Source organism: Oratosquilla oratoria, chromosome 25, assembly GCF_046742065.1.
Source record: "Oratosquilla oratoria isolate Oo_2021 chromosome 25, ASM4674206v1, whole genome shotgun sequence".
In the NCBI taxonomy this organism is placed as follows: Eukaryota; Metazoa; Arthropoda; class Malacostraca; order Stomatopoda; family Squillidae; genus Oratosquilla; species Oratosquilla oratoria.
Genome location: NC_134801.1, coordinates 5,638,228 through 5,649,235, shown reverse-complemented (window position 1 = coordinate 5,649,235; position 11,008 = coordinate 5,638,228).

Genomic DNA, 11,008 nt, shown 5'->3' with positions numbered 1-11,008 from the left:
TTTTTATTACTTTCAAAATTTTCTGTCATACTCTTACCCCATTTTACATCTGCTCTCCTCTTTGCCTCTTTTACCTTTTTCTTTACTTCTCTTTTCTTTTCCCTGTACGTCTCATATGACTGCCTCTTCCTACTTTGTAACCAATCTGTGAAAGCTCGCTTCTTCTCTTCTACAACCTTCTTCATTTCCTCATCCCACCATTCACTACCCTTCCTTCTATTTCCTCCTGACCTTCTTGTTCCACACACCATCCTTGCACACTTAATGACTCCCTCCTTGAACCATCCCCATTCCTCCTCCACACCTAGCTCTACTCTATCCTTCACTCCCTCCCACTCCTCCTTCAGCTCCCTCTTGTACTCCTTCTCCTTTTCCTCTTCGTTTAGAGAGTTCACTCTAAGCACCTCCCTACATTTTGTCCCTTTCCTCTTCCTCCATCTGTCCTCCACGCTCAACTTACCTTCCACCAGAAAATGATCTGATATTCCCCCACCCTCTCCCCTTAGCACATGTACATCCCTAACTCTTCCTATCACAATCCTATTTACCACTACATAGTCCATTACCTTTCCCTCCACCACCCTCTCCCATGTGTACTTATGCTTGACTTTCTTCCGAAACACTGTATTTGCTATCACCAACTCTCTTTCTAGACACATGTCCACCATCAACTCTCCACTACGATTCTTTCCTGGAACTCCACATTTCCCAACCACTCCATCAATTGGCTCCTTTCCTACCCTAGCATTAAGGTTTCCCAGTACTATTACATTTACATACATATACATACACACGCACACACACACACACACATATATATATATATGTATATATATATATATATATATATATATATATATATATATATATATCAGACAATCTCCCTGACAGTAGCGAACGGGATTCGAACCCGCTGTATCTGGAAGTTAACTTCCAAGACACACTCGCTTTAGACCGCCGCACTCAGTGGGAGTAGTAAGTCCGGAACGAATCCCTTAACGCTTGTCGCCAACATTACTATTTGAGAAATTCGTTAGTGAACAGCGACATCAATCAGACAATCTCCCTGACAGTAGCGCACGGGATTCGAACCCGCTGCATCTGGAAGTAAACTTCCAAGACACACTCGCCTTAGACCGCTCGACCACTTGACAGCATAAAACCATGAGAACACATGAGTTACATTGGCGACAAGCGTGAAGGGATTCGTTCCGGTCCTTACTACTCCCACTGAGTGCGGCGGCCATGGGGTGAAAATGGGTAGTTAATGGTTGTAGTGAGCGCCCTCCCCAATCTCGATAGTCAGGTTGACTATGAGTTCTCATGGTTTTATGCTGTCAAGTGGTCGAGCGGTCTAAGGCGAGTGTGTCTTGGAAGTTTACTTCCAGATGCAGCGGGTTCGAATCCCGTGCGCTACTGTCAGGGAGATTGTCTGATTGATGTCGCTGTTCACTAACGAATTTCTCAAATAGTTACGTTGGCGACAGGCGTGAAGGGATTCGTTCCGGACTTACTACTCCCACTGAGTGCGGCGGCCATGGGGTGAAAATGAGTGTAGTGAGCGCCCTCCCCAATCTCGATAGTCAGGTTGACTATGAGTTCTCATGGTTTTATGCTGTCAAGTGGTCGAGCGGTCTAAGGCGAGTGTGTCTTGGAAGTTTACTTCCAGATGCAGCGGGTTCGAATCCCGTTCGCTACTGTCAGGGAGATTGTCTGATTGATGTCGCTGTTAACTAGCGAATTTCTCAAATATATATATATATATATATAAATATATATATATGTATATATATACATATATATATATATATATATATGTATATATATATATATATACATATATATATGTGAGTGGAAGGGTGGTGAGATAAACACCGAGTAATGTTGGAGTGTAAATTTACTGACGTTTCGTCCTTAACAGGACTTCTTCAGAATATGAGTACATAAGCATAAAATCAACATATATATACACGCGTTCATGTCCGCGTTCCTGCTAACCCACGCCACTCGAGTCCGCTTGTTTCCTCATCTCCCGGCGGATGAGTCGTCCGGACATTTGAGACAGTTTGATGAATCCGTCCCTGTGATTAAGGCAAGGCTGAGATGCTATATATGCTGCCTCAACTAGTTTCCTTTTTTTTCTTTTCTAACCCCTATTGTAAAATCTCTACCCCGCTCCAGTTGGGAAGGTGTCCAAGTTGGTCCACATGAACCACCAATGCGTTGGAAGTGCGGTGGGCTTTTAGGTCGTTGTTGTGTTCGTATGTTCGCTTGCGTAGACCTCTCCCAGTTTCTCCAAAGTAGCTCAGTTCACAGCTGCTACATGGTATTTTGTATACCACGCTATTAGTGACGTTGTCTTTTCTCTCCTTACCTCTCACTTTTTCGCCAATTTTCATGCTGGATGAGCTGGCAATCTTCAATCCTGTGTTGCGTAGTAGGTGTCCTAATTCTTCCGTGTGTTTGGAACTGGGAACCACAATGAAGTCACCTTCCTTATCTTCCTTAACCTCATCCTTTTTATCCAATGTTCTGAGTGCTATTTTTCTCAAGCTGTGTAACAATCCTTCCGGGTACCTGAGATCTGTGAAGACTTTAAAAATATATTTGACCTCTCTATCAATATGCTCCTCACTGCATACCCGGAATGCCCTAAGAAAAAATCCAATTTTTACTCCTCTCTTGGTTCTCTCGCTGTGTGCCGAGAAGTAGTGAATATGGTCATTTTTGTTAGTTGTGTTTCTGTGGACCGAAAAACTCATCGTGCCATTGTCCTTTCTCCAGATTAGTACGTCTAGGAAAGGTAGCTTTTGGTCTACCTCGTGTTCCACTGTGAACTGAATGTCCGAGTCCACTGAGTTCAGCCTATTGAGTAATTTAGAGAAATTGGTCTTCTCTGGAGCAATGACTAGAATGTCATCTACATACCTAAACCAATGTGTCCCTCTCCCGATTATCTTCATGTAATGATCTCTTTCTAAGACTTCCATGTATAACGAAGCTAGGACTGCACTTAGCGGACTTCCCATTGCCAAGCCACGTATCTGACAATATTCTTCATTGTTGAACATGAAGGGTCCGAACTTGACACATAGAGAGATTAATTTAATTAAATAATTTTTACCCACCGGTAAATCCTGGTCATCCATGCTGCCGATTGCTTCCTTGGCTGCAATTAGGGCCCCCTCCACGCTGACATGGGTGAATAAAGCTGTCACATCATAGCTTACCATAACCTTTCCTGCAAAATCAACATTCTTAAGTCTCCCAATTAGTTCACCTGAGTTCTTTAAGTGGCCGTTGATAAGTGTTCCCAAACACCGAGACAAAGGTTTGGCTAAACACTTGGCTAGCCTGTGGGGAGCGCTGCCGATACCTGACGTGATGGGTTTCATTGGGATGCCTGGCTTATGGGTTTTTGGTAATCCCCTCATCCTGGGCGGTCTTGGGGCTTCTTCTAACAAACCACCTAACTTCTTACCTCTGTTGGATCGCATTAGTATCCTCCTGGCTTCTTTCTTGAACCGCTCCCCTTCTTGCTCAGCGTATCCTCCGGACTTCTTCTCATATGTGGATGGTTCGTTGGTTAAATCCATCATCTTGTTGTCGTAGTCTGTCCTATTTAAAACAATCACCCCTCCTCATTTGTCTGCACTCGTAATGACCAAGCTCTTGTCACTTCCTAATTTTTCTAAAGCATGTTTGAAGCGCCTAGGAATGCTATATCTGTTATGACTCGCTAAAGCCTGGAAACACGTTAGTAATCCCTGTTTAAATCCTTTCTCCACGTCATTGTCATTCCACAAGAACGACCTAAAAGACCACCGCACTTCCAACGCATTGGTGGTTCATGTGGACCAACTTGGACACCTTCCCAACTGGAGCGGGGTAGAGATTTTACAACAGGGGTTAGAAAAGAAAAAAAGGAAACTAGTTGAGGCAGCATATATAGCATCTCAGCCTTGCCTTAATCACAGGGACGGATTCATCAAACTGTCTCAAATGTCCGGACGACTCATCCGCCGGGAGATGAGTAAACAAGCGGACTCGAGTGGCGTGGGTTAGCAGGAACGCGGACATTAACGCGTGTATATATATGTTGATTTTATGCTTATGTACCCATACTCTGAAGAAGTCCTGTTAAGGACGAAACGTCAGTAAATTTACACTCCAACATTACTCGGTGTTTATCTCACCACCCTTCCACTCATTCTGTCGTCCTTCTGTCCAATATATATATGTGTGTACACATGGTGTTCGGAATAGATTTGACACTTTTTTGGAAAGGAAAGAAAAGCGTCATATCTCGGCCAAAGATTTATGTATTCTCAGAGTTTATAGTGTACCTCCTAGAGGATCTTTTGCCAAATATAGCTGACACAAAGAAGGCGCCCTAAGTATCCATCATAGCCTCCAGACCTTTCCATGTCCTCCTGTATGTCCACCATTCCATTTTATTAGATTCTCTCTATCAATAATTTCCATGCCTTTCATGATTCTATAAATAGTTATCAAGTCTCCTCTCTCTCTTCTTTTTTCCAATGTTTGTAGTTCAAGTTGTGCCAGCCTCTCCTCATATGAGAGTTCTGAGATCGTTGGTGCCAATTTCGTAATTGCTCTTTGTATTCTTTCAATTTTTTTTTTTTTTTTGTGACCACGTCGTCGCTGCATACTCCAATTTTGGTGTTATCAAAGTGACTAGTATTTTCTTCACCATTTCTTTGTCCAGGTATGTAAATGTCACTTTGATTAATCTTTTTAAACTATAAGTTTCTCCAAAATTTTTGTTTATATGTTTCTCAGGGGACATACTATTAATAATAAGGACTCCTAGGTCCTTCTCTTTTCCCACTTTTTTAATTTCTTCCTCTTCCAATGTATATGATACCACTATTCTTTTTTTTTCTTTTTGCTTCTTCCAAATTCCATTATACTGCATTTCTTAATGTTGAATTCCATCTCCAACTTCCTACTTCATTCCCATAATTTATTGAGATCACTCTGCAGCGACTCACAACATTCTTCGGGCTCTCTTCTTTCAGCATTTTTACATCGTCTGCGAAGAAGCTCATATAACTTTCAATTCCTTCATCCATATTATTAATGTATATAGCAAACATTATTGGGACCAGTACTTTTCCTTGTGGAACTCCAACAATCACCTCATCCCACTCTCTCATCCCACTCTCATTTTCCTTTCATGCAAAAAGTCTTCCATCCACTTAAGTAGTTTGCCCCGTATTCCTCCTACACTTTCTAATTTCTTTAGCAATTTCTTATGTGGCACCTTATCAATTTTTTTTTTAGTTCTAGAAAGGCACAATCAGCCCATCCATATCTTTCTTGTATTATATCTATTAGTCTTGAATAGAAACATATCAAGTTTGTGACACATGATCTTCCTTGTCTAAATCCAAACGGCTTCGGATTTTTTTGTTTTTGTTTTGTTTTTTTAATGTTTTACCCATTTATCTTTGATAATTTTTTCACAAACTTTAGCTACCTTACTTGTAAGAGAGACCAGTGTATAGTTTGCAGGATCTTCTTTGTTTCCCCCTTTATACATTGATACTATATTTGCTCTTTTCCAGTATTTTAGAACTTTTCATCCTTCAATGAACTGCTTATTAGACTATGTACTTTGTCTGTTAGTTCGTTCCTGCATTCTCTCAAAATCCAGTTTACCATTTCATCTGGACCATGCGATTTTCTAATATCGAGATTACTTAAGTGATTCATTATTTCATTTCTTGTTCTATCTCTTTCATAAGGGGGAATCCCCCCTCCCACTCGACATCTCTAAGCTGTATGTTCTTTCTCGTAAACACTGATTTAAAATGCTTGTTCATAATTTCTGCCATTTGTATTTCCTGTGTATTTAACTCCTCCTTGTCGTAGTTTCACTAATTCTTGTTTGTTTTTCAGTTTGTTGTTTACGAATCTAAAAATTTAGTTTTGGTTGATCTTTACATTTTCTGTGACATCCTTTTCGTATTTTCTCTTTTCTTCTCTACGCACTTGGACATATTCATTTCTATAACCAGTAGGTATTTTCCATTTTTCGTTTTTTCTCTTTTTTCCTCCATTTTATTCAAGCTTTATCCCTTTTATCTTTTAACTCGCTACCTCTTTTGTTGTACCAACATTTTACATGTCATTTTTCTTGCTTTTGTCTTGGAACATAATTTTCCACTCCTACCTCATAAATTGTTGTCAAAATTTTCCATTTCTCTTCTACTGTTTCCACTCCATATATTCTTTCCCAGTTTGCTTGTTGAAAAAATCTCATTTTATAGTTTTTTTTCCATGCATCATGCTTCCGTTTCTACATTGTTCATTTTTCCCATGTATTTTTCTTCATTTAGTTCTAATTCAACTAATATGCGGTCACTTCTACTTAATGGTGTCTTATATTTCATTCTGTCCACTATTTCAGGTTCTGATGTGATTATTAGGTCTAGTTTCGATGGCTCTTCCTCATTTTTATACCTAGTATTCTCTTGTATCTGTTGTGTCATTGTATGTTCTATAATCATATCAAGTAGTACAATTCCCCATAGTCGTCTCCACCCTTCACTGTCATCTCTTCCCAGCAGTTCTCTTTACAATTAAAGTCACCCATTATAAATATTCTTCCTCCATCTTTCATTATCATGATTCATTCATTTTTGCTAGTTTTTGCTCTAGGCTCGCTAATCGAGGAAGGTTTTCACCTCCTCTCTTATTAAATCCATAGAAATAAATGTCTCCAATTTCTATTGCGATGCTCTTATCTATATTTCTAATTTTTATGCCTTTACTGATTTCTTCAACTTCACTTGTGTCATCTGCACATCTTTTGTTTACATTCCTTCTGACGTCCGGGACCCATTCGTCCCCTTCCTCATTTTCTTCCATTGTCCTCAATAATCCCTCCCCTTCTCCTTTTTCTTCACTTTCCCACTACACCACGAGCTTTCCCCTTCCCTACTAACACAACACAGGTACTCCCTCGCCGTTGAAGTACCCGAAGAATGCATTTCTTTCCGGAATTCCAATCTTCGCCGTCTGCCCGTGTGTGTGTGTGTGTGTGTGTGTGTGTGTGTGTGTGTGTGTGTGTGTGTGTGTGTGTGTGTGTGTGTGTGTGTGTGTGTGTGTGTGTGTGTGTGTAAATGTGTGTGTGGGGGGGGTATTCACTTGATCTTTGGATCACGTGTTGGACTCGTGATCGACAGCTATTTCCCTCCTGGAAGAGAGCTCAGAGCTCTTAGGTCCGATCTATGGGTAATGCTATGACCTTACACACACACACACACACCCAACTCCCCGCCCACGAGAGTCAGAGTAACGACCCGAAGCGCAGCGGTACCGAAATAATTTCGGCCCTGGGCAGGATTCGAACCAAGTACTACGGGCACCACCATGCTAGCAGTGTGTGTGTGTGTGTGTGTGTGTGTGTGTGTGTGTGTGTGTGTGTGTGTGTGTGTGTGTGTGTGTGTGTGTGTGTGTACTTGTGTGTACATGTGTGTGTGTGTGTGTGTGTGTGTGTGTGTGTGTGTGTGTGTGTGTGTGTGTGTGTGTGTGTGTGTGTGTGTATTAGGGATATGACTATTTATTTATTATTATTATTATTTTAATTTTCCTGATGTTACATATGATGGATCTTTGCCTCCATTTTAGTTTTTATCTTATTTTATTTTGGTTATGTAAAAGCGTCCCGCACCCGACATCTTTTACTTTTTGTTGTAAACAGGAAGTGAGGGTCTGAGGGGGTGTCACCTGCAGTATAGGTAGCAGCTGCCTGAAGTTGTGACTTTGTAACTTTACAGTTCTGTAAGTATTATTAAATAAGTTTTCTTACCATGTAGCATTTTCATATACTTGTGTAAAGTAGGTGGATAATGGATACTTACATATTATTGGATAGTAGATACCTTTCGTGTAATATAATGAATAAATCAAAATTGGTTTAAATTCTCTTTGCAACAGCTAGTGTATTCTCCATTCTCTTTTTTCATTGCATGTATTCTGATTTCAGATTCAAACATGTCTTTTTAAAGTAAACGATTCAAATCAGCGGTGGAATCTGCTGGAAAGAAATGTACACGGAATTTGACAACAACTACAAAACACCATCCAATAATACCAAAAATACAAGAGGACATAAATGAGATCATGTGCAAAATGCCTTTGAACAGGGACATTGTTGGTAGGACTTTGGAGTTGTCCGATGAACTCAAAGCAGACCGAATAAGGAAGATATATCAAGAATTGCTGAAGCTTTGGGAGAAACTTAGCTTCAGTTTTCTTTCTAAGCAGCAAGTTTCAGAAAAGGTTGATACTATAATGAAACTGTTTGAAAAACATAGAAAGCGGCAAAATGAAGAATTTGAAAGAAATCTCACTCATTTTTTCGATATTACAAAACAGAGTGAAAAATGGATTTAAATTGAAGACAAAGAACATTATAGAAACTAATAGAATCAGGAGGCCGAGTGGGATACACAACTGAGAAAGTGGCTCATATGTCAACGATCCCTACGGAACGGTCAAGAAATTCATCGGAACCGTCAACATCTCAAGTGCAAAAGTTGAGTAGTAGTATCAAAAGTGTACTTGTCAACAAGGAAAGCATTAACTGTTTTTCAAAATTTGGCTGAAGAAGGAATAAGTATTCCCACACCATCACAAACGGGAATTTGGCGTCGAGTGATCAAGACTGCAGAGAGAGTCAAGAACCGGCTGGAAGATATTATTGGTGAAGAGAAATTTTGCTTGAATTTTGATGGGAAGAGAATTAGAAATAAAGAATATCTGTGTAAAGAATTCTGCAAGAACTCTCCACCTCGGTATTTTGGTTTGTGAAAGCGGATCAACTGAGGACAACTTTATCCCACTACAAGTCCTGCAAGACGAATACAATGTATGGAGGAGTGTCAAAATGATCATTTCCGACACCACAGGAGTCAATACAGGCCACCAAAGTAGCGTTGTTGTTAGACTTCAGAGACAGTTTGGAAAAAAAGGGACTAGAAGAGCCTCAGGTTATTGGATGCCAACATCATATTCTCGACTTGGTCGTATGGCACGTGATGGATTCCTTTTTCTCAACAAAAATCATGGTCACACAGCAACAACCATTATTTCATTGATCATGTTTTGGCCTGCCATGCCTGCCATGAGAAATTACGAATAAAAAATCTGGTATAGAAATGATGTCAACACGAGAAAACCCTGGATGGAGATATGATTTCAAGTCACTTTTTGAACTCTGTGAAGCATATAAGTACTACCACATGGAGGGAAAATGGCTTCATATGAAATGGTGGAAGCTACCCTCCCTTCATAGTGCCAGTTGGAAGTCATCGGCAATCTTTAGATTGATTGATTTTTTTTTCCTTCCGAAATGGAGAGATCAAATGAAAGCTACTTGTGACTTCATCGCAGCTACAAGTTCGAAGACATGTTTTCCAAATCAAAACTAGTTAGAAGACTTTTATAATGAGCTGAATGCTGCTATCTCTAAATAAAAGTGTCCTAATGCTTTAAAATATTTTTCAACCCACTGGATAAATAAAACGATCAGTACTTGATATGCCTCTCTCAAATAGGGTGCCCAAGTGAACTGTGAAGCTGATGGAAGAGCTTCATAGCATTTGCAAAACTAATACATATCTCAACAGCATATTCATAAACAGTAACTCACAAATTAAAAAAAAAATACAGTTTACTGTATGTTATATTCATTTGCAAATAGTACTTTCGTAAACGGCCGAATTTTCTTTTGATACTTCAGCCTAATATAAAATCTCCTTAGGTGCGGGATTTTTTTTTTCGAATCTGCCAAAAAGAAAGGTATTTATGAGAGCTTTAGGCAAAGGTTCCTATATATATATATATATATATACATATATACACACATATATATATATATATATATATATATATATATATATGTATGTATATATATATATATGTATATATGTATCTATATATATATATATATATATATATACATATATAAATATATACATATATACATATATACATATATATATATATATATATATATATGTGTGTGTGTGTGTGTGTGTGTGTGTGTGTGTGTGTGTGTGGTGTGTGTGTGTGTGTGTGTGTGCATATATATATATATATATATATATATATATATATATATATATATATAAATATACTGAATGGTTCTCAGTACATATATTTTCATCTTTTCAACCACATTAATTTCAGTTTTAATTCCATACTATCACGGTCGAGACTGACAAAGAGCTCGATGGAAGTATATACAGAAACTGATGCGTAGTCATGCTATGGACTTGAACCAAATTATGACGTAACAAATCAACAGTGACTTAAGCCATTGCACCATCAAGTGGGATATAAGTCAAGCACAGTTTCTTATAATTGTATGCTTGAATTATATACATATACACGAATTTTATGTTCAGCCCACCCCCGCCGTGATAGCACGCGAGAGAAAAGTATTATACACACACTGAATGGTTCTCAGTACATATATTTTTATCTTTTCAACCACATTATTTTTCATTTTAATTCCATGTCATCGTGGTCGAGACTGACAAGAAGCTTGATAGAAGCATATACAGAAACTGATACGTAGTTAAGCCATGGATTCGAATCATACTGAGACGTAACAAATGATATGTGACGTAAACCATGAGGAGCTGAGATGGTGGGGAGAGGGGGAACGAGAGTGCAATAGGTGGGAGTGGGTATGTGCCTTTGACATGACTACCACCCTTATAAGGGGTAATAAGCTATTGTTACATAGATAGATCATCAACAACAAAGCTAGTTCTGCTCACGCGGATGTTATACAATGTTTAGTTTTCATAACCATGATTTTTGTGAGACATAAAAATTCGAATTTGTAAAGGTAATCTTTTCTATTCTATGCTAAGAAGAGATTTCTGAATACTATATTCTAATATCAGATTTGTATTCATTTCATTACTTGAGTTCGTTTATTCACCAATCTTTATTTTTAACGCTT